Source organism: Mandrillus leucophaeus, unplaced genomic scaffold (genome assembly GCF_000951045.1).
Source record: "Mandrillus leucophaeus isolate KB7577 unplaced genomic scaffold, Mleu.le_1.0 Scaffold115, whole genome shotgun sequence".
In the NCBI taxonomy this organism is placed as follows: domain Eukaryota; kingdom Metazoa; phylum Chordata; class Mammalia; order Primates; family Cercopithecidae; genus Mandrillus; species Mandrillus leucophaeus.
The window spans coordinates 5,033,941-5,057,973 of NW_012099765.1; the positions used below are offsets into that span (position 1 = coordinate 5,033,941).

Here is a 24,033-nt window from a genome sequence, read left to right on the forward strand (position 1 = left end):
GCTAATTCATACTGACCCTTCAAAAAGTTCCCAAATAGATTTTAAACTTTAATAACTTAGGTTTGAGGAAAGACAGAAATAATCTGTAATCTTTCTGATGACGGCCGGTGAATTCTCTGCACACAGCTGGAAGCAATTTTGAAAGTCATAGCATTTGGAGTTGTTTCTTATCTATAATTTTTTGTTTTTTTATAAGATCCTGAAAATTAATATATTATACATCTTTGTCACTATAATCACTCCAAATTTTAATTTTATTTTCTGACTATTATAGGGGATTTTTTTAAAAGAATTTTTGCTTTATTAAAAGAAACTAAAAGAATGAACCTAAGCTAATAAATATCCTTGATCTCAACATTAGTTTAAAAGAATTGGTACAGAAATAAATAAAATGACACAAAATGAAGCACTAAGCAAAATACAAAGAGTGCTGCATATTATTATTTTCCTCTGCAAAAAATTACCTAACATGCACATGCACACACACACACACACAGGCTCTCACACAAAGAATGGTTACATAACAAAGTAAACCTTATAACAACCACATCAGTTTGACTGTTAATCCAAACTAACGTGAAAAATCTGTCGTTGAGACAACTGGGGTAATTTAAACATGGATTGGGTATTTAATGATATTAAGAATATAATTAGGTGCAGTTTTGGAGTGCATGTTTGGTTCAAATATTAAAAACATTCCAAATCAAGGAATGAAAAACTACCTATCGAGTATTATGCTTTTGAAAAAATTTATTATACTTTAAGTTCTGGGATACATGTGCAGAACGTGTGGGTTTGTTACATAGGTATACACGTACCATGGTTGTTTGCTGCACCCATCAACCCCTTATCTACATTAGGTATATCTCCTAATGCTCTCCCTCCCCTAGCCCCCTACCCCCTCACAGGCCCCAGTGTGTGATGTTCCCCTCCTGTGTCCATGTGTTCTTATTGTTCAGCTCCCACTTACGAATGAGAACATGTGCTGTTTGGTTTTCTGTTCCTTTGTTAGTTTGCTGAGAATGATGGTTTCTGGCTTCATCCATGTCCCTGCAAAGGACATGAACTCCCTTTTTTGTGGCTGCATAGTATTCCATGGTGTATATGGACCACATTTTTTTTTATCCAGTCTCTCACTGAGGGCATGTGGGTTGGTTTCAAGTCTTTGCTATTGTGAATAGTGCTGCAATAAAACATATGTGTGTATGTGTCTTTATAGCAGAATGATTTATAATCCTTTGGGGTATATACCCAGTAACGGGATTGCTGGGTCAAATGGTATTTCAGGTTCTAGATCCTTGAGGAATCACCACACTGTCTTCCACAATGGTTGAACTAATTTACACTCCCACCAACAGTGTAAAAGTGTTCCTATTTCTCCACATCCTCTCCAGCATCTGTTGTTTCCTGACTTTCAATGATCGCCATTCTAACTGGCATGAGATGGTATCTCATTGTGGTTTTGATTTGCATTTCTCTAATGACCAGTGATCATGAGCTTTTTTTTATATGGTTATTGGCCACATAAATGTCTTCTTTTTAGAAGTGTCTGTTCATATCCTTCACCCACTTTTTGATGGGGTTGTTTGCTTTTTTCTTGTAAATTTGTTTAAGTTTCTTAACAAATTTCTGGATATAGCCCTTTGTCAGATGGATAGATGGCAAAAATTTTCTCCCATTCAGTAGGTTGCCTGTTCACTCTGATGATAGTTTCTTTTGCTGTGGGGAAGCTCTTCAGTTTAATTAGATTCCATTTGTCAATTTTGGCTTTCTTTGCCATTGTTTTTTGTGTTTTTGTCAGGAAGTCTTTGCCTATGCCTATGTCCTGAATGGTATTTCCTAGATTTTATTCTAGGGTTTTTATGGTTTTAGGTTTTGTGTTTAAGTCTTTAAATCATCTTGAGTTAATTTTTGTATAAGGTATAAGGAAGGGGTCCAATGTCAGTTTTCTGAATACAGCTAGCCAGTTTTTCCAACACCATTTATTAAACAAGGAATCCTTTCACCATTGCTTGTTTCTGTCAGGTTTGTCAAAGATTAGATGGTTGTAGATGTGTGGCATTATTTCTGAGGCCTCTGTTCTGTTCTATTGGTCTATATATCTGTTTTGGTACCAGTACCATGCTGTTTTGGTTACTGTAGCCTTGTAGTATAGTTTGAACATGTAGCATGATGACTCCAGTTTTGTTCTTTTTGTTTAGGATTGTCTTGGCTATGTGGGCTCTTTGTTGGTTTCATATTAAATTTAAAGTAGTTTTTTCTAATTCTGTGAAAAAAGTCAGTGGTAACTTGATGGGGATAGCATTGAATCTATAAATTACTTTGGGCAGTATGGCCATTTTCACTATATAGGTTCTTTCTATCCACGAGCATGGAATGCTTTTCCATTGATTTGTGTCCTCTCTTATTTCCTTGGGCAGTGGTTTGTAGTCCTTCTTGAAGAGGTCCTTCACATCCTTTGTAAGTCATATTCCTAGGTATTTTATTCCCTTTGTAGCAATTGTGAATGGGAGTTCACTCATGATTTGGCTTTCTGCTTGTCTATTATTGGTGTATAAATATGCTTGTAATTTTTGCACATTGACTTTGTATCCTGAGACTTTGCTTGAAGTTGCTTATCGCCTTAAGGAAATTTTGGGCTGAGATTATGGGGTTTTCTAAATATACAGTCATGTCATAAGCAAACAGAAACAATTTGATTTCCTCTCTTCCTATTTGAATACCCTTTATTTCTTTCTCTTGCCTGACTGCCCTGGCCAGAACTTCCAGTACTATGTGTAACAGGAATGGTGAGAGAGGGCATCCTTGTCTTGTGCCAGTTTTCAAAGGGAATGCTTCCAGCTTTTGCCCATTCAGTATGATATTGGCTGTGGGTTTGTCATAAATAGCTCTTATTGTTTTGGGATACGTTTCATCAATACCTAGTTTATTGAGAGTTTTTAGCATGAAGAGGTGTTAAATTTTAGCGAAGGCCTTTTCTGCATCTATTAAGATAATCGTGTGGTTTTTGTCATTAGTTCTATTTATGTGATGGATTGCATTTATTGATTTGTGTATATTGAACCAGCCTCGCATCCCAGGGATGAAACCAACTTGATCATGGTGGAGAAACTTTTTGATGTGCTGCTGGATTCGGTTTGCCAGTGTGTTATTGAGGATTTTTGCAGCGAGGTTCATCAGGGATAGTGGCCTGAAATTTTCTTTTTTTGTTGTGTCTCTGCCAGATTTTGGTATCAGGATGATGCCGGCCTCATAAAATGAGTTAGGGAGGAGTTGCTCTTTCTCTATTACTTGGAATAATTTCAGAAGGAATGGTACTAGCTCCTCTTTGTACCTCTGATGGAATTCAGCTGTGAATCCATCTGGTCCTGGACTTTTTTTGGTTGGTAGGCTATTAATTACTGCCTCAATTTCAGAACTTGTTATTGGTCTATTCAGGGATTGGACTTCTTCCTGGTTCAGTCTTGGGAGGATGTATGTGTCCAGGAATTTATCCATTTCTTCTAGATTTTCTAGTTTATTTGCTTAGAGGTGTTTATAGTATTCTCTGATGATAGTTCGTATTTCTGTGGGATCAGTGGTGATATCCCCTTTATGATTTTTTTATTGTGCCTATTCTTCTCTCTTTTCTTCTTTATTAGTCTGGCCAGCAGTCTATCTATTTTGTTAATCTTCTCAAAACACAGCTCCTGGATTCATTAGTTTTTTGAAGGGTTTTTCATGTCTCTATCTCCTTCAGTTCTGCTCTGATCTTATTTATTTCTTCTCTTCTGTTAGCTTTTGAATTTGTTTGCTGTTGCTTCTCTAGTTCTTTTAATTGTGATGCTAGGGTATCAATTTTAGATTTTTCCTGCTTTGTCCTGTGGGCACTTAGTGCTACAAATTTCCCTGTAAACACTGCTTTAGCTGCGTCCCAGAGATTCTGGTACATTGTGTCTTTGTTGTCATTGGTTTCAAAGAACTTATTTATTTCTGCTTTAATTTCGTTATTTACCCAGTAGTCATTTAGAAGCAGATTGTTCAGTTTCCATGTACTTGTGCGGATTTGAGTGAGTTTCTTAATCCTGAGTTCTCACTTGATTGCACTGTGGTCTGAGAGACTGTTTGTTATGATTTTCATTCTTCTGCATTTGCTGAGGAGTGTTTTACTTCCGATTATGTGGTCAATTTTAGAATAAGTGCAGTGTGGTACTGAGAAGAATGTATATTCTGTTGATTTTGGGTGGAGAGTTCTGTAGATGTCTATTAGGTCCACTTGGTCCAGAGCTGAGTTCAAGTCCTGAATATCCTTCTTAATTTTCTGTCTCATTGTTCTGTCTCATATTGACAGTGGGGTGTTAAAGTGACCCACTGTTAATGTGTGGGAGTCTAAGTTTCTTTGCAGATCTCTAAGAACTTGCTTTATGAATCTGGGTGCTCCTGTGTTGGGTGCATATATATTTAGGATAGATAGCTCTTCTTGTTACATTGATCCCTTTATCATTATGTAATGCCCTTCTGTGTCTTTTTTTTAATCTTTGTTGGTTTAAAGTCTGTGTTATCATAGACTAGAATTGCAACTTTTGCTTTTTTTTTTTCTTTCCATTTGCTTGGTAGATATTCCTCCATCCCTTTATTTTCAGCCTATGTGTGTCTTTGCACATGAGATGGGTTTCCTGAATACAGCACACAGATGGGTCTTGACTCTTTATCCAATTTGCCAGTCGTGTCTTTTAATTGGGGCATTTAGCCTCTTTACATTTAGAGTTAATATTGTTATGTGTGAATTCGATCCTGTCATTATGATGCTAGCTGGTTATTTTGCCCATTAGTTGATGCAGTTTCTTCATAGTGTTGATGGTCTTTACAATTTGGTATGTTTTTGCAGTGGTTGGTACCAGTTGATCCTTTCCATGTTTAGTGCTTCCTTCAGGGGCTCTTGTAAGGCAGGCATGGTGGTGACAAAATTTCTCAGCATTTGCTTGTCTGTAAAGGATTTTATTTCTCCTTCACTTATGAAGCTTAGTTTGGCTGGATATGAAATTCTGGGTTGAAAATTCTTTTCTTTAAGAATGTTGAATTTTAGCCCCCACTCTCTTCTGGCTTGTAGCGTGTCTGCAGAGAGATCCACTGTTAGTCTGATGACCTTCCCTTTGTGGGTAATTTGACCTTTCTCTCTGGCTGCCCTTAACATTTTTTCCTTCATTTCAACCTTGGTGAATCTGACAATTATGTGTCTTGGGGTTGCTCTTCTCGAAGATTATCTTTGTGGTGTTCTCTGTATTTCCTGAATTTGAATTGGAAATTCAATTGGCCTGTCTTGCTAGGTTGGGGAAGTTCTCCTGGATAATATCCTAAACAGTGTTTTCCAACTTGGTTCCATTCTCTCCATCACTTTCATGTACACCAATCAAATGTAGGTTTAGTCCTTTCACATAATCCCATATTTCTTGGAGGCTTAGTTCATTCCTTTTCATTCTTTTTTCTCTAATCTTGTCTTCACGGCTTATTTCATTAAGTTGATCTTCAGTCCCTGATATCCTTTCTTCCACTTCATCTATTTGGCTATTGATACTTGTGTATGCTTCACGAAGTTCTTGTGCTGTGTTTTTCAGCTCCATCGGGTCATTTATGTTCTTCTCTAAGCTGGTTATTCTAGCTAGCAATTCCTGTAGCCTTTTTTTCAAGGTTATTAGCTTCCTTGCATTGGGTTAGAACATGCTCCTTTAGCTTGAAGGAGTTTGTTATTCCCCACCTTCTGAAACTACTTTTGTGAATTCATCAGATTCATTCTCCATCCAGTTTTGTTCCCTTGCTGGTGAGGACTTGTGATCCTTTGGAGGAGAAGAGGTGTTCTGGTATTTTGAATTTTCAGCCTTTTTTGTGCTGTTTTTTCCTCATCTTTGTGGATTTATCTACCTCTGGTCTTTGATGTTGGTGACCTTCAGATGGGATTTTTGAGTGGATGTCCTTTTTGTTGATGGTGATGCTATTCCTTTTTGTTTGTTAGTTTTCCTTCTAACAGTCAGGCCCCTCAGCTGCAGGTCTGCTGAAGTTTGCTGGAGGTCCACTCCAGACCCTGTTTGCCTGGGTATCACCAGCAGAGGCTGCAGACAGCAAAGATTGCTGCCTCTTCCTTCCTCTGGAAGCTTCACCCAGAGGGGCACCCGCCAGATGTCAGCTGGAGCCCTCCTGTATGAGGTGTCTGTCGACCCATGCTGGGAGGTGTCTCCCAGCCAGGAGGCACGGGGGTTAGGGACCCACTTGAGGAGGCAGTCTGTCCTTTAGCAGAGCTCAAGAGCTATGCTGGGAGATCTGCTGCTCCCTTCAGAGCCAGCAGAGGGGAATGTTTAAGTCTGCTGAAGCTGTGTCCACAGCCACCCCCTCCCCCAGGTGCTCTGTCCCAGGGAGATGGGAGTTTTATCTATAAGCCCCTGACTGGGGCTGCTGCCTTTCTTTCAGAGATGCCCTGCCCAGAGAGGAGGAATCTAGAGAGGTAGTCTGGCTACAGCAGCTTTGCTGAGCTGTGGTGGGCTCTGCCCAGTCCGAACTTCCCAGTGGCTTTGTTTACACTGTGAGGGGAAAACCACTTACTCAAGCCTCAGTAATGGCGGACACCCCTCCCTCCACCAAGCTCAAGCATCCGAGGTCGACTTCAGACTGCTGTGCTGGCAGCGAGAATTTCAAGCCAGTGGATCTTAGTTTGCTGAGCTCCATGGGAGTGGGATCTGCTGAGCTAAACCACTTGGCTGCCTGGCTTCAGACCCCTTTCCAGGGGAGTGAATGGTTCTGTCTTGCTAGCATTCCAGGCACCACTGAGGTATGAATAAAAAAACTCCTGCAGCTAACTCAGTGTCTGCCCAAACGGCCGCCCAGTTTTGTGCTTGAAACCCAGGGCCCTGGTGGTGTAGGCACCCAAGGGAATCTCCTGGTCTGTGGGTTGTGAAGACCGTGCGAAAAGTATAGTGTCTGGACCGGAATGCACTGTTCCTCATAGCACAGTCCCTCGCGGTTTCTCTTGGCTAGAGGAGGGAGTTCCCCCACCCCTTGTGCTTCCCGGGTGAGGCAATACCCCGCCCTGCTTCGGCTTGCCCTCCATGGGCTGCACCTACTGTCTAACAAGTCCCAGTGAGATGAGCCTGGTATTTCAGTTAGAAATGCAGAAATCAACTGCCTCCTGCATTGATTTCACTGGGAGCTGCAGACCAGAGCTGTTCCTATTTGGCCATCTTGCCAGCCAGCAGAATTATAGATTATTTTTAACCATGCCTACAATCTTAATCTTTAAAGGTTAAAATATGTAAAGTCAATAAAAACTGTATATAATAGAGATATTTAAACTTCTGCCCTGATATAGTAAACCACTAATAAACAGCTTTGCTGGAAGCTGACTGGGTGGCCAGGCTTAACTCAGGATATTGTCAAAGTTGATGATGGTCTTAAAGACTAGATAGTATTTTCTGTCTTTTTCCTCTCCACGCTTACGAACTGCCATAGAGTTTGTTAATTAGTCAGCCTATTTTTACATTAACAGACTATTATTTGAAAAATAGTTTCTGGATATAAGTGCTACTTATAATGGACTAGATGAAGAATAGAGGAAGGAAAGAAAGGGAAGAGGAGATGTAATAACTATTGTAGAAAAAGAAGAGGACCACCATGACCATTATATATGCTGAACATTAATGCTTTACATGCATTATCTCACTCAAGCCTGAAAGCAATCCTATGAAGTAGGAAGGGACTTTTATTATGGCCATTTAAAGATTCAGAATCTAGGGATAGAGGGACAAAGTAACCTTCAAGAAGTATAAAACTTCAGGAAGATAGTAAACTATGAGCCATGTGGGACGAAACAATGGAAGTTCCTACACCCAAAATAAGGTGGTGGAATGTCTGATGGGTGAACAACCACAAATCTAGGTTTATTGCCCTACTTGTTAACATTTACAGGACCAAATCCACTGGAGTGTCTGCTCTTGGCAATTAGTCTGCCCTTTGTGATAAGAACACACACAACACATAGCCACATCTCCCATCTCCCAACTCCTGATTCAATCAGTTGGTTTTCCAGGAGATTTATTTTGAATAACTTTTTGTAAGAAAGTGTCCTCTTGACAAATATCTCTTAGAGAGGACCAACGAAACCAAGCAGATCACTGTCCTGCTTTCCTAAAGTAAGTTCTTCCAGAATTTACTTACTGGTCTAGAGTCCTTCTTCAGATTCTTTGAATATTTGGCATTTCTCCAAGGATTAGGACTTCTCAATGGTAATTTCAGAAGTAGCACATTAAAGAAAAAATTTGGTGGGTAGATAGGATTGCCAAAACCTTGACGTCCATCAGAAGGAAAAAAAAAAAAAAGTGAGACAACATCTGAGTATTCTTCAATCCATATGTTCAAGAGCCAAGGATTAGAGCTCCTTGGGATGGAGTTGTTGGCAGAAATCCAGCACAAGGTGCAAAACTTGGTAAATATTTGAAACTCCACTCATGGAACTGAGTACATAGAATATGCATCTGGTCTCATGTATGAAAATGCTAGTCGTAGTTCATAGAACTGATGAAATGTATGATTCTCTTTTAAATATTATTTGTACTAGTTTGTTCTCACGCTGCTAATAAAGAAGACATACCCGAGACCCGGTAATTTATAAAGGAAATAGATTTAATTGACTCACAGTTCAGCATGACTGAGGAGGGCCCCAGAAACTTACAATCATGGTAGAAAGGGAAGCAAACACTCTCTTCTTCAACATGGCAGCATCAACTGCCAAGCAAAAAGGGGGAAAACCCCTTATAAAACCATCAGATCTCATGCGCACTCACTCACTATCACGAGAACAATATGAGGGTAACTGCCCCATGCTTAAATTACCTCCCACTGGGTCCCTCCCACGACACATGGGAATTATGGAACTACAATTCAAGATGAGATTTGGGTAGGGACCCACTCAAACTGCATTGTTATTAGTTCAGTCTCTTATTAGCAAATATTTATTGAGTCCCTTGTGTATGCTAAGAGCTATGTTAGGTACTGGCAAGATACTAATTAAAACATGTGTTGTCCCATTAAAGGTCACCAAACCTAAAGGAGGATGCAGGTACATAAGCAAAAGATAGTTCAACATATACACTAATGGAAGTCTAAAAGTTACAGAGATGTTATAGTGGAAGAAGTGATTAACCATCTGAGAAAGATCAGGAAAATTTTTGTAGCTGAAGGGCTGCTTGAGCTGGGTTTTGAGGGATGAGTAGGAGTTTATCTATTGCATAGGTAAAGTCAGATATGATAGCATATTATTATTTGTTCTCATTCACCACTGTTTTTCCATATAGTCTTGGCAACAGAGAATTAAATGAATTCATTGATTCAAATGCTAAAATATTGTGAGTTTACTCATATCATTTTCTTAGCCATGAGAGAGTATAGATATGGGATTTCTTCTTTTTAGGAGCATGATGCCATGCTAGTATTTCCATTTCTGTCTTTCATACCAAATAAGAATTGGTCTCTCTCCAGGAGAGAGAACCATCAAAAACAAGACATTCTGAAGGTTGGTTATAATTTAGTCACCATTTTTGAAAATGTGGTGTAAATTTACAAACAGCTTGACCACCCTTACTCTCATTAATACAGATTTCTGGGTGTGATGGAATAATTTCATAACTCCGAGAGGTAATGAGCAGGCATTCTGCTGCCCCCATAATGCAAAGCCAAGTCCAGTGTGTCTCCTTAGACCAAAGGGGAGTGGACTCTTTCCTCTCCCCATTGCTCTTTTGATGTCCCCATCGGTCTTAATGAAGCATGTTAGATCTTCTCTGAACCTTCCTTCTTTTTTTTTTTTTTTTTTTTTCCAGGATGAGTAAATTGGAGGGGCTGATTAAGGAGGCATAACCAGAAAATAGGACTGTTTAGAATTTAACAAAAGGTAAAAAAGCATATAAGGGAAGTTCTGTATCAATGTTAAATAAAAGAACAATGCATATAAATTTCTACTACCAAAAGCAGTCTATTCATGTATAAACCATAATATAATCCAAGAAAAATCAAACATAAGGCAGAACTAATTGCAAGCAGTCTGTACTGTCTTTTCTTAAGTAGTGTGTTACAGAATCACTCTACCCTCCACCTTCCTCCCAGCCTATTCACAGAAGGTCTTGAAACAAAGTCTACTTGCAATTCTTGTTCAATATCACCTATCTACTTCTTCCTCTACTGAAAGTGACAAGGTGAGGAATCTTCCTGGTCGGCTGCTTCTTTGGGAGTTTCTAAAGTCAGCTTCTCTTGTCTAAAACAGTAGAAAGTAGCTCAGTGACAGAACCTAACTTTCCTTCCTTTGTGTGTTTTGCTGAAGCAAGCGTCTCTCTTTGGATCCATCTGAGCAGCAGATCACAAAAGAGAATCCCTAAGCAGGACAAAAGCTTCTCTCTGAGTTCATCTTTTGCCCTGACATACTAGAAGCTCTAATTTTAATCATCAAGAACCTCAAGCTGCAAAACAGTTTGCAATTTGCCTTTTTAAATGGTCATTCATTAATTATTCTAGAAACATCTATGAGAACCTACCATGTGTCAGGCACTGAGGATTCAGCAAAGGAGAAAAACAAAATCCCTATCCTTATGGAGATTCTAGACTAGAAGCAGAAAGAACATGAACAAATGCCCCTTACACCATGACAAATCCAGTAAGTGCCACAGACGTCTGAAGAAGTCAGACCCATGAGAAATGGACATTTAAACTGAGCCCTGAAGATGAGTAGGGGTTAATCAGGCTTAAAGAGTGCTCATGGTCACAAAAACAATGAGCCACTAGGGGAAAAAACACAAAGAGAAAGCAAGAGAAAGCAAACTAGAAAAGTAGGCAAGGGCAAGAAAGATCAAGGCTTCGGACCATGTTAAAAGCTTTTGGACTCTACCTCGAGAACAATTAAAAGTCATTGAAGCTTTTTAAGCAGGAGAGCAAAATAATAAGGTATACTCTGCTTTTTGCTTTTAATAATGGTAGCTGCCCCATGATAAATGGATTGTGGGGGGCAGTTAAGGTGGAAGGTATGCGGGACTAAAGGTCTAGTTTGGAAAATAAAATAATTGTCAAGATAAAAAGTGGAATGCCTTTGATTAGGAAGTGGTGCTGAGTATTCAAAGATGTGAGGTATAGTTTGAAGGTAGAATCAGTAGAAATTAATGATTGCTGGGATTTGAAGATGAACGTTAGGATTCTTCATCAAGTTTTTGACTTAGATGTCTGGGTGAATAGCAATGTCATTTGCTGAAGAAGGAACAGGTTTTTGTCGCAGAAAACAAAAGTTCAGTTTTGGAAATGTTACACTTATGAGGCAAGAGAAATGAGTGCAGTTATTGGCCAGTTTTATTTTGATTCTAAAATAATATGTATAACACAGAAAATCATCCATTTACAAATAATGGCATATGTAGTATATCCAAAGCCCTCAGTGATTGATTTTTCTCTTTAAAAAATGTCTCTCCAGGCCAGATGCAGTGGCTCATGCCTATAATCCCAGTAATCTGGGAGGTTCAGATGGAAGAATCTCTTGAGCCTAGGATGTGGAGGCTACAGTGAGCTATGATCCCACCACTGCACTCCATCCTGGGTGACAGCGTGAGACTCGGTCTTTAAAAAAAAAAATTCTCTCCAGAAATTTGTTAAATTTATTTCACACGATCATATAGGCCTGTGAATACTAACTTTTCTTTGTCAAATACTTTTTGCTTGGCACTAAGCTTTACCTACAGGATCCCATTTAATCCCTTAAGCTCTTCTGTTAGGTATACGTTATTACCCACATTTAAAATACAGGGAAACCAAGGCTGGGGGAATTAAGTTACTTACATGTCATCCGTTAGTAAGTGACAAAGCTGAAATTTGAATCTGGGCTGACCTGACTTTAAATCCTATATTCTTAATGACCATATGATAATGCCTTTGGAACTAGGAAGAGGGTGGGGGGAAACTCTGCCTAACCTGATGGCAAACAACAAATTAATTTGCTTAGGCCATGAAATGAAGTCAATGCATTCTAAATGGCATAAGGCGAGAAATGATCTATGGGATGAACTCCAGCTTGTTACTGGACATAGACTTAGTCATTGTCAAACTCATAAGCCAGGCCAGATGCAAGAGACCCTTCTCTGCAGTGCTGAGGAATTGGTGGCAACCCCGACGGTAAATCTGAGGCCTCACCACTCCACGGTGGTGGCAGCATAGCATAGGATTTACAGGGAGAGGTTTTGTGCCCTGCATATTATAAAACATGAGTACAGATTGACAAAGAAGAATTAAGAAGCACAGCTACTTATTTAGCTCTGCAATTCATAGGATCTTTTTCACTCTAAGCAGAGCTCTGCCAGATTGGTGGGAGAAAGCTCAGTAGCCATGGGTGCCATGGCTGACCCTTGGGGCATCCCTTGAATATCATCCTTGTTCCCATTAGCAGGAAGCATGACAAGTGCTCAGAAAAAGAACTGAGCATGTTAGGCTTGCTGAGTGATATCTAAGGAATCTCATTTTGGTGTCAGAATTTTTAAAAACATACTTTTTGTCTTCAAGAAGAAGCAATCTTAGACTAATCTGGATGCCTTATTGGTAGTGCGTATTTGGGAATCGAGATTCAAGACCTTCAGTAAACAAGGCTTTCACAGAGAAGAAACAAGATTGTTGAAACATCGTCACCATGCTGAGTGCAAAGACTATTCCAAACTTGTTCTCAGATTGATTTTTCTACCTAAAGATTAATTTTCTGACAGAATCACTGACAAGCTTGATCTTTAGAATATTAAACCTAGTTTTTTGTTTGTTTTTTAATGTTTTCAAGTGAGGTTTAAAGGTAGGATTCATTCTGGGTGAACCAAATGCATTGAAGCACTTTCAAATCAATAGGCAGCTTGATTTCTCTGTGTTGCGAAACATTATGCCCCCTCTAAATTCTCATCACAGGCAACATGGAAATTAATGAGACCTTTAGGTTAGCCTTTCAAGCTCAACCCTATTTTATAGCTTTACCTTGCCTTTTTGACACCACGATCTCGCCTGGCCACCAGCAGCATTTCATGTTGCAGTGCACTTTAATTTTGCAGTTTTCTTAGTCTTCCTTGGAAACTGGCAGCTTATTAATCTCAATAACTGAGCTGCTCAATAGGCAAGCTCACCAATGAGAGACCAGGCTGTGTCTTTTTTTTCTTGGCAGATGGAAACAAGGGGGTTGGTTGCTGGATGGAGGCAAGGGAGGTGGCAGAGAAAAAGCCAGTTAGGAGGGGTACCTCATTCCCCACATCACTTTCTGATAATTGGCAGGAAAATAAAGCGAGCCTAGTCTAATCCACTGCTCTGCAATTTATGGCTTGTGGTGTTAAACACACTTGAACCCATTAATAAGAAAATAAATAAAGTGTTGTGGCACGTGTGCAAATTACAAGGTGCATTAAGAAAGAAACAAGCATTACATCTTATTCAAGACCACTCCAGCCTATTCTTGGCGTGGTTTGCAAACTTGGAAGCATCCTGGAAAGTAGAGGTACCTAAGGAGAAGCTGTCCTTTCTAAATTTGCCTGCCTCTACGAAATTAAAAACTTATTGAAGAATTGAACTTCTTATTGCAGGGGACCACAGCGAAATCTCTAGGTAGAAAGAACTTAAAAATAAAATAAAATAAAAATCCATCCCTCAGCAGCCTGTACCATGGGGACCCAATTACAAATTGAGGCCACCCCGTGGTTGTGCGTTGTAAGAGCAAGACTTTGCCCTGAGTCCGTGTAAATGTCGAAGACTTTGGGGTTAAGTTCACAGTTGAAAAAAGTCAAATATTTCCATCTCTGTCTGTGTTCTTTCACCCATTCAACTAATACCAACTGTCATTCCCTTGAGGCACTTCCTGAAGTCTCCCCAGAGGATATTTTATCTGGCTCAGACAGAAGAAACTTGATGAAGCGCAAGTCCTTTCTAATTCTGGCTTTCTGATGATCCTTTTCTTTTCACAGAAGCCAGATAAGGCATCCGCAGTCCTCCCAGGCAGGGGAAGTAGGTCCTGCAACTTTTCTGAAGGTTCCTTTGGTTTAATAGTCCTGGCCTCATTTGCTTTTGTGAGTTTGAATCTTGTGTCCCCAGACTTGCAAACCATCACAGGATACTCAGCCATTCTGCTCAGCTGCAGCTGCATCCTTTGGATTTTATGCGAATGTTTAAGAAACTTTTCCTACATTACGTTTTTTCTTCCAAAACCCACCAGACAATTTGGGGCCATTCTGTGAGTATTCTTTGCAAATACTCCTTTTTACAGGTCATGGCAAAGCTCTATACAAAGGATCACCCTCAAAATCGTGTATTTTTCAAATCCCTTATTAAATCACTTCTTGCTTGAAAGAACTGTTTAGGAGTCAGGAAATACCTCCAATTTCTGTCATTCTTACTTAAGCTATGTATGCCTTATAGTTCAAAAGAGACTGAATACTAATTCTTTTCTATGTGTTAAAAGGTACTGAAATCAGATTTCAGTTTGCTAGAGCTTCAACTGGGTACCAGCATTCATGAGTCCATTTCTCAACAATTAGTACTCCTGTAAAGGTATTGCACACCAATAATATGACATTTAAATTCTTATTTTATTTTTTAATTATTTGAACAAAGGGTTAAAATCCTGCCCTCAAGGGAAGGTGGGAAATGTTGCTTTACTTAACATTGGTATGTTCTTAGATAAGAATTTTACATGGAAAACTTAATCTTAGTGATTTTCTAATTTCTTATCAACCAAGATCCTATCCACTATACTTGGGGACATGTGATGAGAAGGCATAGGGTGATATTAGGCCCACTGAAGCATTTGGTGGGACTCTAAGGAACTCTACTCTCCCCCATCCCCACTCTCACCAATTCAGGAAAATGAAGGAATAAATTTACAAGCCCCCTGTGCAAGGGGTGGTGCTATGCATATGTGCATTTTCTGGGTGTTCTTGTATTCGGTCATCTTTTCCAGCTTCTAACTCTCAGAATCCGTATAAGGAGACATTGTAGCTCTATGGACAATCTGTTCACTTGTGGGAAACCATGGACCACTCCTTTTGGTCTTTGTTTTTAGACATAATCATCTCTGAAATGCCTACTTTGTGCCCAGTAGGATACTAGGCACTTTACATCATGTTATCTGAATTAAAGCCCTTGGGGAGAGATGTTGATAGGGTTTGGCTGTGTTGACACCCAAATCTCATCTTGAATTGTAGCTGCAACAATTCCCATGTGTTGTGGTAGGGACCTGGTGGTGGGAGGTAATTGAATCATGGGGGCGGGTCTTTCCCATGCTGTTCTCATGGTAGTGAATAAGTCTCATGAGATCTGGTGGTTTTATAAGGGGGAGTTTCCCCACACAAGCTCACCCTTTGCCGGCTGTCATCCATGTAAGACGTTACTTGCTCCTCCTTGTGTTCTGCCATGATTGTGAGACCTCCTCAGCCATGTGGAACTGTGAGTCCATTAAACCTCTTTCTCTTTATAAATTACCCAGTCTCAGGAATGTCTTTATTAGGAGCATGAGAACAGACTAGTACAGATGTTATTGTACCCTTTTAACATATCAGGAAAATGAAACTTGAGAAGATGGAGGGTTTGGGACAGAGAGAAGATCCGGACAGAACAGGATTCAAGTAGTACTTAAACTTAGGCATTGGGAATCTCTCAGCCTTGCACTTCTTTACTTTCTACCATTGCTGTTATGCAGGCCTCCTTTTGTGGAATTTTTATGGTAACTATATGCTATATTCTCATAGCTTAGAAACCTAACAGAAAGTGAAGCTCTTCTTCTTGATATTTCAGCAACACTTCCTTGATTGAGTCTCATGGAATCCAACTAGAGTCACATGCCCGCAACTGACCCAAGCCTCAAGCCTGGAGTCTTGGTGAATAGACCACATTAATTGGCCAGGTCTGGATCACGTGCCCATATGGGGCCTCATAGTGGAGAGGAAGGAGTGTGACCCATAACCAAACATTGTGCTATTAGGAGACCCTGAAATGGAGGCCTAGCAGGCAAAAGCCACAGACCAACTCAGGTCACATTCAATGTTTGTTTGGTCACAGCCCAGCTCATATTGCCTGATTGTAATGATTTTCTCTTCCAGGCAGGCACAGTCCTGGCCAGGGTGGGGCAATTTCAGGATACTGAGTTATCTCACTTGTCAGCGCACAGAAGGGGGTTTACATTTGATTCTAATAAGAAGTTGAAAAACTAAGTTTCACTGACTAACTCCCACCCCCTTCTGACTCATCACCCTCTCTGGCTGACTTCTCAAACGTCCCATGACTTTACTTCTCAGTTCACTGTGGCCACTTAATGCATTTTAACTTTTATGAGTCCCCTGACATCTCTTTTAAGCTGTCATCTTCTTTCCTGCAAAAGTGCTTGGATTCCACATGTTCTAATTAAAACATGCTCATTTATTGTCTTACTAACCAGTGCTCTTTATGAGGGCTCATGATGAGAAAGTTAACTCAAAACATCTCGATGCATTTCCTATCTCTTGGAAATGGCTGGAGAAGCAGTTTTGCCTTATAAAGTTGAATGACTGAAGAATTTTTGGTTGTGCTTTTTAATAAAACCATGCATGGGAAACATTTAACTCTATACTTCAAGCTCCTAATGTTCTCAGCAATGCAGTATATTCTGTTTGTTGTGGTGTGTGTAGACGGGACAGATTGCAGGGGTCAGATAGCTCCATAATGAGTATAGGTAACATCAGAATAGTTCTGTGTTTAATTAGACAAAAATTTTTGTCCTAAAATGCAACATCTCCTAATGTTAATAATGGTGCCCATTGCTGTTTATGCTCCAGTGAATTGATCTGATATTATTAGAGGTTGTAAGCGTCAGTGCAGCAGGGGGTAAGGGTGGCACACATGCGTTTAAACCCACCGAGAATTTCAATATAATCGTGTGTGTGGTGGCATTGGGGTGGGCTGGGAACAAGGTAGAAGGGGCATATCATATTTAGTACCTGTCTACGTATACTTTATTTTTTCAGTTTCACTACTGTTTGCTTTGTCTTTGGAAACATAAAAGCAGTGTTACAACAGGGACATCCTCATGTTCTGTCTATAATGTGCATCTTCAAATTCATAATACCATTCAGTTTGAGGAAAAGAGTGAAGTGTAGCATTCTTCACAGAGCTTACCCCAAAGGGCTAATTCAGGCAGAAAGGGAGAGACACAGATAGAGGAGACAGAGACAGAGATAGAGATAGAGATAGAGATAGAGATAGAGACAGAGACAGATGGAGATAGAGATAAAGGGAGGCAGAGAGAGAGAGAAAGAAAGGGGAAAAAAGGACCTGGTGATGCAGATGTGGAAAAAAACAGATGCCCTCTTCAGGGAGGTTGGCCCTTGATTCTGACCACTACATTAGAAAATATTAGAAGAAGGAGTCAAGGTCAACGTGAATTGGATTGGCCAAGACAACTGAGCCCTGCTGGACGCAGTGCCTCACACCTATAATCCCAGCAATTTGGGAGGCTGAGGCAGGCAGATCACTTGAGGTCAGGAGTTCAAGGCCAGCCTGACCAACATTGTGAAATCTCATCTCTATTAAAAATACTAAAATTAGCCAGGAGTGGTGGCACATGCCTATAATCCCAGCTACTCGGGAGGCTGAGGCAGGAGAATTGCTTGAACCCGGGAGGCGAAGGTTGCAGTGAGGCGAGATCGCACCAGTGCACTCCAGATTGGGTCACAGAGTGAGACTCCATCAAAAACAAAAACAAAAACAAAAACAAACCCTGAGCCCTGATCATTTAAGTGAAGGGGTCACCATTTGGCTGCACACAGGCAGAGTTTTCAAACTGGAAACCAGGTTAAGATCACCTAGTATAGTCCAATGTCTATTTTTACAGACATGGAGAGTGAGGCTTAGAAAGTTCCACGACACGCCAGCACCTTCCACTCCAAATGCCTGAGTGTGGCTGGAAGCCAGGCCTCTGGCTAGAGCTTTCCCCAGCACAGTTCACTATTTCCTGCATGATTAGGGAATGTTGGTGCCTACTTATCCTGCACAGAATATTTATCTCCATTTCCTTCAGTAAAGGAAAGGTCATGAATTTAAGGCAAAGAATTAGAGCACATATTGCAACAGCTTTTGTCTTCTCAGTTATTTTATTACAGAATGTGCACGTTCTCTTGGTAAAATATTCAACACATAGACAGAAAGTAGAAAGGAATATTCCCTGCTTTTCAATTTCCATTTTCAAGGAAATTTCACTTGAAAGTTGATTATTTTAGGCTTTCAAAAATGCTTGTGGAAGTCTGAGCATGTATATTTTAAGTTTAATATAAGTAGAATCATATACATATCATTTGTCAACTTCCTTTTTATCACTTAATGAGATATTGTGGAAGCATTTTCAGGTAATTTTATGTAGACTTACCTCATTCCTTTTTAAAGTCTGTGTAATACTCCATAATGCTCTAATTTATTTAACCAGTCTCTTCTTGATGGACATTTAGGTCACTTTCAGAATTTTGCTGTTACAAACAAATCTGTAATGAAACGTCTTGTGTATATATCTTTCTTTGCATACTTATATAATTATATTCAAAAGTTAAATTCCTGGAAGTGAAATTGCTAGATCAAAGGGTATGTGTAATGTGCATTTTGAATTTTGATAGATTGTGCCAAATTGTTTCTGTCTCCATTCAAATGTTACGGTCTCTCTTTACTTCCTCTTATTTGATAGCCTGCGTATCTTTTGTGGGTTTAAAATAAGAGCCTAGAAGTTTATGGTGTTAGATTTCAGACATAGAATTCAGAGGATTTTTTTTCAAGGAATAATGTAATAAATAATATGTAAATACCCTAGAAATGCCAATACCGCTTCTTAATGCCAGATGTAGTATGAGAAACAGACATAGCTATAGGGAGAAATCTGACTCTCTCACTCCCCTTGGATCTAGCTGTAGGGCCCTTTCTCTTCATTCCCAGACTGTGCTACAGCATGGCCTACGTGATTCAAAACTCCTAACCTTTGTTGCCTTTCCTTTCTCATTATAATTTGGTAATGTTTGAGTTTACCTCTTCTCCTCATCCACCTTACCTCTATCTACCTAACGGGGATATTATAAGAATGTCTAAAAAGACCTAGTCAAGTTTCTGAATCCCAAGAGAAATGCCTAGTAAGGTGGTATTATTGTTTAACTATTACAGAAAAGCATTATGATCAAGGGCTTGAATATCTGGCAAGGAAGACAGCCTTTTGTGTGAAATAAGTATGTGAGGGCTCTGTCAATAGGAGGCCCTCAGGCCAAACTTATATAGTTACTTTATCTGAAACTCTGATTTTATGCTAAATAAGGATTTTTGTATTTCCCACCTCCTGTTGGTAATCCCATTACCAGCTGTGTTCACAGGACTTCAGCTTAATTCAGCCAACATTTGTAGGGGTCCGACTAGCAGCTGAGCACCTCGGCATAGATAATGAAAGATCGAACAGACATGGCCTCTGACCTCTGGGAATTACAGTCTAGAGGGAGAAAGGCCACAGAGCAGATCATTTGTATAGATATAGGATGTTGTAAGCTGGACATGAGCTCAGGGGACTCTACAGAAGCATGGAGCATGGAGTGCATCCAACCTACCTGGTCAGGGAAGCCTGACTGGCAGGAACGGGGTCTGAGTTCCATCTAGGTGGAATAGTTACAGCTGCCCCAGCAAAAGGGCATTCCAGGCAAAGGTGAGAGAATAGAAAAAGGCTGGAAGAGCAAGACTGTGCCAGGATTCCGGACCAACCAGAGTGAGCCTCAGGAGGCAGGGTAGAGAGGTCTCATGGCCCAAGACAAGGTCACCTTCTGGGTGCAGTCAAGCACCCTAAGGTCTATTCAGTGTGGGATGGGGAGCCCAAAAGGGTTGTACACAAAGGCATGTTATGGTTAGATTTGCCATGAGGAGGTGGAAAGGGAGAATACACCAGAAAGGGAAGAAACTAAAAGTACATTGAAGTTAACCAATGCATCTGATGGAGGGAAGGAAGGAAGGGAGAAAGGGAGGGAGGGAGGGAGGGAGTAAGGGAATGAGAGAGAGACAGGAGTGAGGGAGGGAGTGAGGGAAGGAAGGAAGGAAGGAAGGAAGGAAGGAAGGAAAGAAGGAAGGAAAGAAGGAAGGAAGGGAAAGGGAAAGGAAGGGAAGGGAAGAAGGAAGGAAAGAAGGAAGGAAGGAGAAGGGAAGGAAGGAAGGGAAGGAAGGAAAGGAAGGTAAGAAGGGAGGAAGGAAGGAAAGAAGGGAGGGAGGGTTGGAGGAAGGAGGGAAGAAAGAAGGAAGGAAAGGGAACTAAAAGGAAAGAGATACATACTTAAAGTAGGCAGTCTATGGGATTCATTGATAATTATCTGCATAACAGTAATAGCCAACATTTATTGAGGATCCACTCAATGTCAGGTGTGTGCTGAGCCGCTCATTTAATCCACACAATATTCCTAAGAAATACTTTCCATCATTTTCACTATTTTCATATGAGGAAACTAAGATGTAATAATAATAAGTCATTTGCCTTAGGCTGCACAGGTTTAAGGTGAAGCAACCAGGCTCTGACCCCACCTGCTACTGACAGTTTCCTTATTAACCATCGCCCTATCCAGCCTCCTCTAATCAGCAGGGCTGTCCCGACCTGACCGTGACCCTGACCTTCCCTCTTCTTCCTTGTTCCTCCTCCCTATCACTTCTCTTCCCCTCCTTCCTCACTTCCCTTCACAGAAATGCAGACATTGCTTTGCTTTTCACGTAACCACTTAACTTCTTGTCAAGCAAAACCTGAGAGCCAGAAAGGAGCTCAGTTCAAGTCCAAGCCTTCAAGATGTCTGGAAAGGCAGCCTCCCCACTACCAGACTTGCCTTTAGGTTTTGTTTAATTCTGCCACTTGCAAAGCAAATGCCTGAAGGCGGGCACCTGCCTTTTAGTCTAACATGCCACCTCCCTGTCAGGCAAATTTCAATTTACCATGCCTCGGCTTGTCCAACTGTATCTTCATCAATACTTCCAAGATGGCAGTGACAAGCGTTTCGGGTACTTAAGGCAAACCTGCATGACAGTTTTCCTTGACACTTGCATTTTTAAAAAGCTTTGCCTGGGGCCCTAGGAAACCCAGCATTTAAGAAACTAGGAACCTTTCAAGGAAACCCAGCTTTCAGAGCCTGCTGCCCTGGAACTTGGTTTGTGATAGGGATGCTGCCAGGTCTGCCTTAGAGTATATTAAGTGCCATAGCGATATTTATGTGTTGATACTAAATGATGGTTACCTTTCTTAATGGCATTTTTTTTTGACGACTGAAATGTATGGATCTGTTCTGTGCATTGTCAGTGGGTATGTGGCTGGCCTACAAACACACTTAAATGGCACACTTCTGCACAACATTCCTTTCTGAGTATCCAACAGATATGTGTAGGCAGGCAGACATGTCACAGGGGTTGCCATAAAGCTTAATTAATATCCCTGAAGAGTTCTTGTGTCATTTAATGAAGAGTTCTAAATAAGAAGAAAATATCATACCTACAGCTATTACACATACAAAGAAATGTGAGTAAATACGTCGATAGGTCTTCTTCTATTTGCTCATGCCTCAAAGAGTCTGATGTAAATTCAAGTGGGAAAATAGCAATAGAGATGACCACTGTTTATTTGGGGGGGGGGGAGCAGCAGTGCCCCAAACTTAAATACTTGAAATTACTATACACATTTGATGTGAGAGGAGCAAACCTATAATAAGCAAAAAGGAGTGGCAGCTTTATTTGTCTTTTGTTTTCTTTCACCTCTGCCAGCCCCTATATTTAGAATTGTTTTGATGACTTAAGAATTGTCGGTAGCTATACAAGAATTCAGATACATCATTTTATTTTCCTTCCTCTGCCTTGAAGAAATCCCATATGATACTTTGTCTGTCCCCGTTAATTTTTACACCATTTATATACCTTCCTCTTTCTCTTCTTTCTTTCCTTGCTTATTTGCTTCATCTACCCAGCAAATGCATCTTGAGCACCTACAAAAATAACCACTGCTGGATTTTTTGGTTGGTCGGTTGGTTGTTTTTTCACTTCTTTCTGGGCCTTAGGATACTGATCTAGAAACAGAGAGAAATGAATTAGAACTTCATTTCTCAAATGAGGGATGCTGTGGAATACCAGTTTTAAGGCTGAGAAGAAGTTTGGTATAAAACTTACAAAAACAACTGGAATAATAAATCGTGTAGAGTACTGGGATATTTATTATATTTAAATATTAGGTTTGTGAAGATCTGCAGTAATCTTCTAAATTCTGTTTATTCCATTTCCCAAATATCATGGAACCATCTCTTTGTCTAACACTAGCAATATACAAATATACTTGTTGATCCAAAAAGCACATTTTAAGATGTTGTATTTCAGATTCAGATCCTCTCTGATCTTATGACAGAAGTAGAAAAGCCAGAATTTTTTCAAGCCCTTACTGGGAAGGACTTTGTGATCTTGCCTTCTAAAATAAAACATAATTTTTCTCTCAGCATAAATTTTTAAAATGAATTTATACCCAAACTCAATTATCAAGTCAGGCAATATTTGGGCTTGGTACAAAAGTACTGTTTATAATACAGTGCTTAGAGTGTAGGCTAACAATAAAAACTTTTGTTTAAAAATTTAATGGATATTATTGGGTATATACCCAAATGAATATAAATTATTCTACTGTAAAGATGATGCACATGTATGTTCATTGCAGCACTATTCACAATAGCGAAGATATGGAATCAACCAAATGCCCATCAACAGTAGACTAGATAAAGAAGATGTGGTACATATACACCGTGGAATACTATGCAGCCATAAAAAAATGAGGTCATGTCTTTTGTGGGAACATGGTTGGAGCTAGAGACCATTATCCTTAGCAAACTAACAGAGGAACAGAAAACCAAATACCACATGTTTTTACTTATAAGTGGGAGCTAAATGATGAGAAGAGAACATGTGGACAGAAAACGGGAAACAACAGACACTGGGTCCTACTTGAGGGTGGAGGGTGGGAGAAGAGAGAGGATCAGAAGAAAAAATGCCTACTAGGTACAATGCTTAGAAGCTGGGTGACAAAATAACCTGTACACCAAACCCCCACGACATGAGTTTACCTACATAACAAACCTGCGCATGTACCCCTCAACCTAAAACAAAAGTTAAAAGGGAAAAAAGGAAAGTATTATCTATCACATATTAAAATAAGACAACTGAATATATAAAAAATTGAAGAACTTAAGCTGATGTATGAGTTCTTCTAAATACTTTATAGAATACATCCAATAAAACAGAAAAAAAAAGTGTCATGGATAGATAGCTTTCCTAGAATGTAAACCCCACTAGGCTCTCCCTGAAAGCTCTTTCCTGAAATGAGAGCCTGCTGACTTGGAGATGCTAAGACATTTACTAAGGTATGAAATATTTTGACTCTTTCTACTACTGCTGCCACCTGGCTCCTTGGTGATACTTCTTGTTTTGTAATTCATTAACAGTTTTCAAAAAAAAACTCAGAATATGGATAGGATGCAAAGAGACTGGCAAAATGTTTACTCTCAACCAGAATTTGAGCTTCCTGAAGAGTTCAATGTTGATTATCATTTTCTACATTTAGAAAACAACTAGAAGTTTCTCAAAAATTAACCATTTTATTACCATATTATATAGTTAGGATGTTTGTCCTCTCCATGTCTCATGTTGGAATGTGATCCCCAATGTTGGAGGTGGGGCCTGGTGGGAGGTGTTTGGGTCATGGGGGTGGATCTCTCATGATAGCTTGGTGCGTTCCTCCTGGTAATGAGTGAGTTCTTGCTCTATTAGTTCCTGCAAGATCTGATTATTTTAGAAAAGCCTGGCACCTCCTGCTCTCTTTGTCCCTCTCTTGCCATGTGACGCCAGCTCCCCTTCCCCTCTACCATGATTGGAAGCTTCCTGAGGTCCTTACCAGAAGCATATGCTGATGCACGGCTTCTATTACAGCCTGCAGAATCAGGAGCCAAATAAACACCTTTTCTTTGTAAATTACCCCGT

At 40.0% G+C, this 24,033-nt stretch overlaps 1 protein-coding gene across 4 annotated transcripts in view; it reads left to right on the forward strand.

The window, feature by feature from the left end:
* TENM2 (teneurin transmembrane protein 2) overlaps positions 1–24,033 on the forward strand; it is a 998,748-nt gene that overhangs the window by 671,342 nt on the left and 303,373 nt on the right. The window lies entirely within an intron of this gene.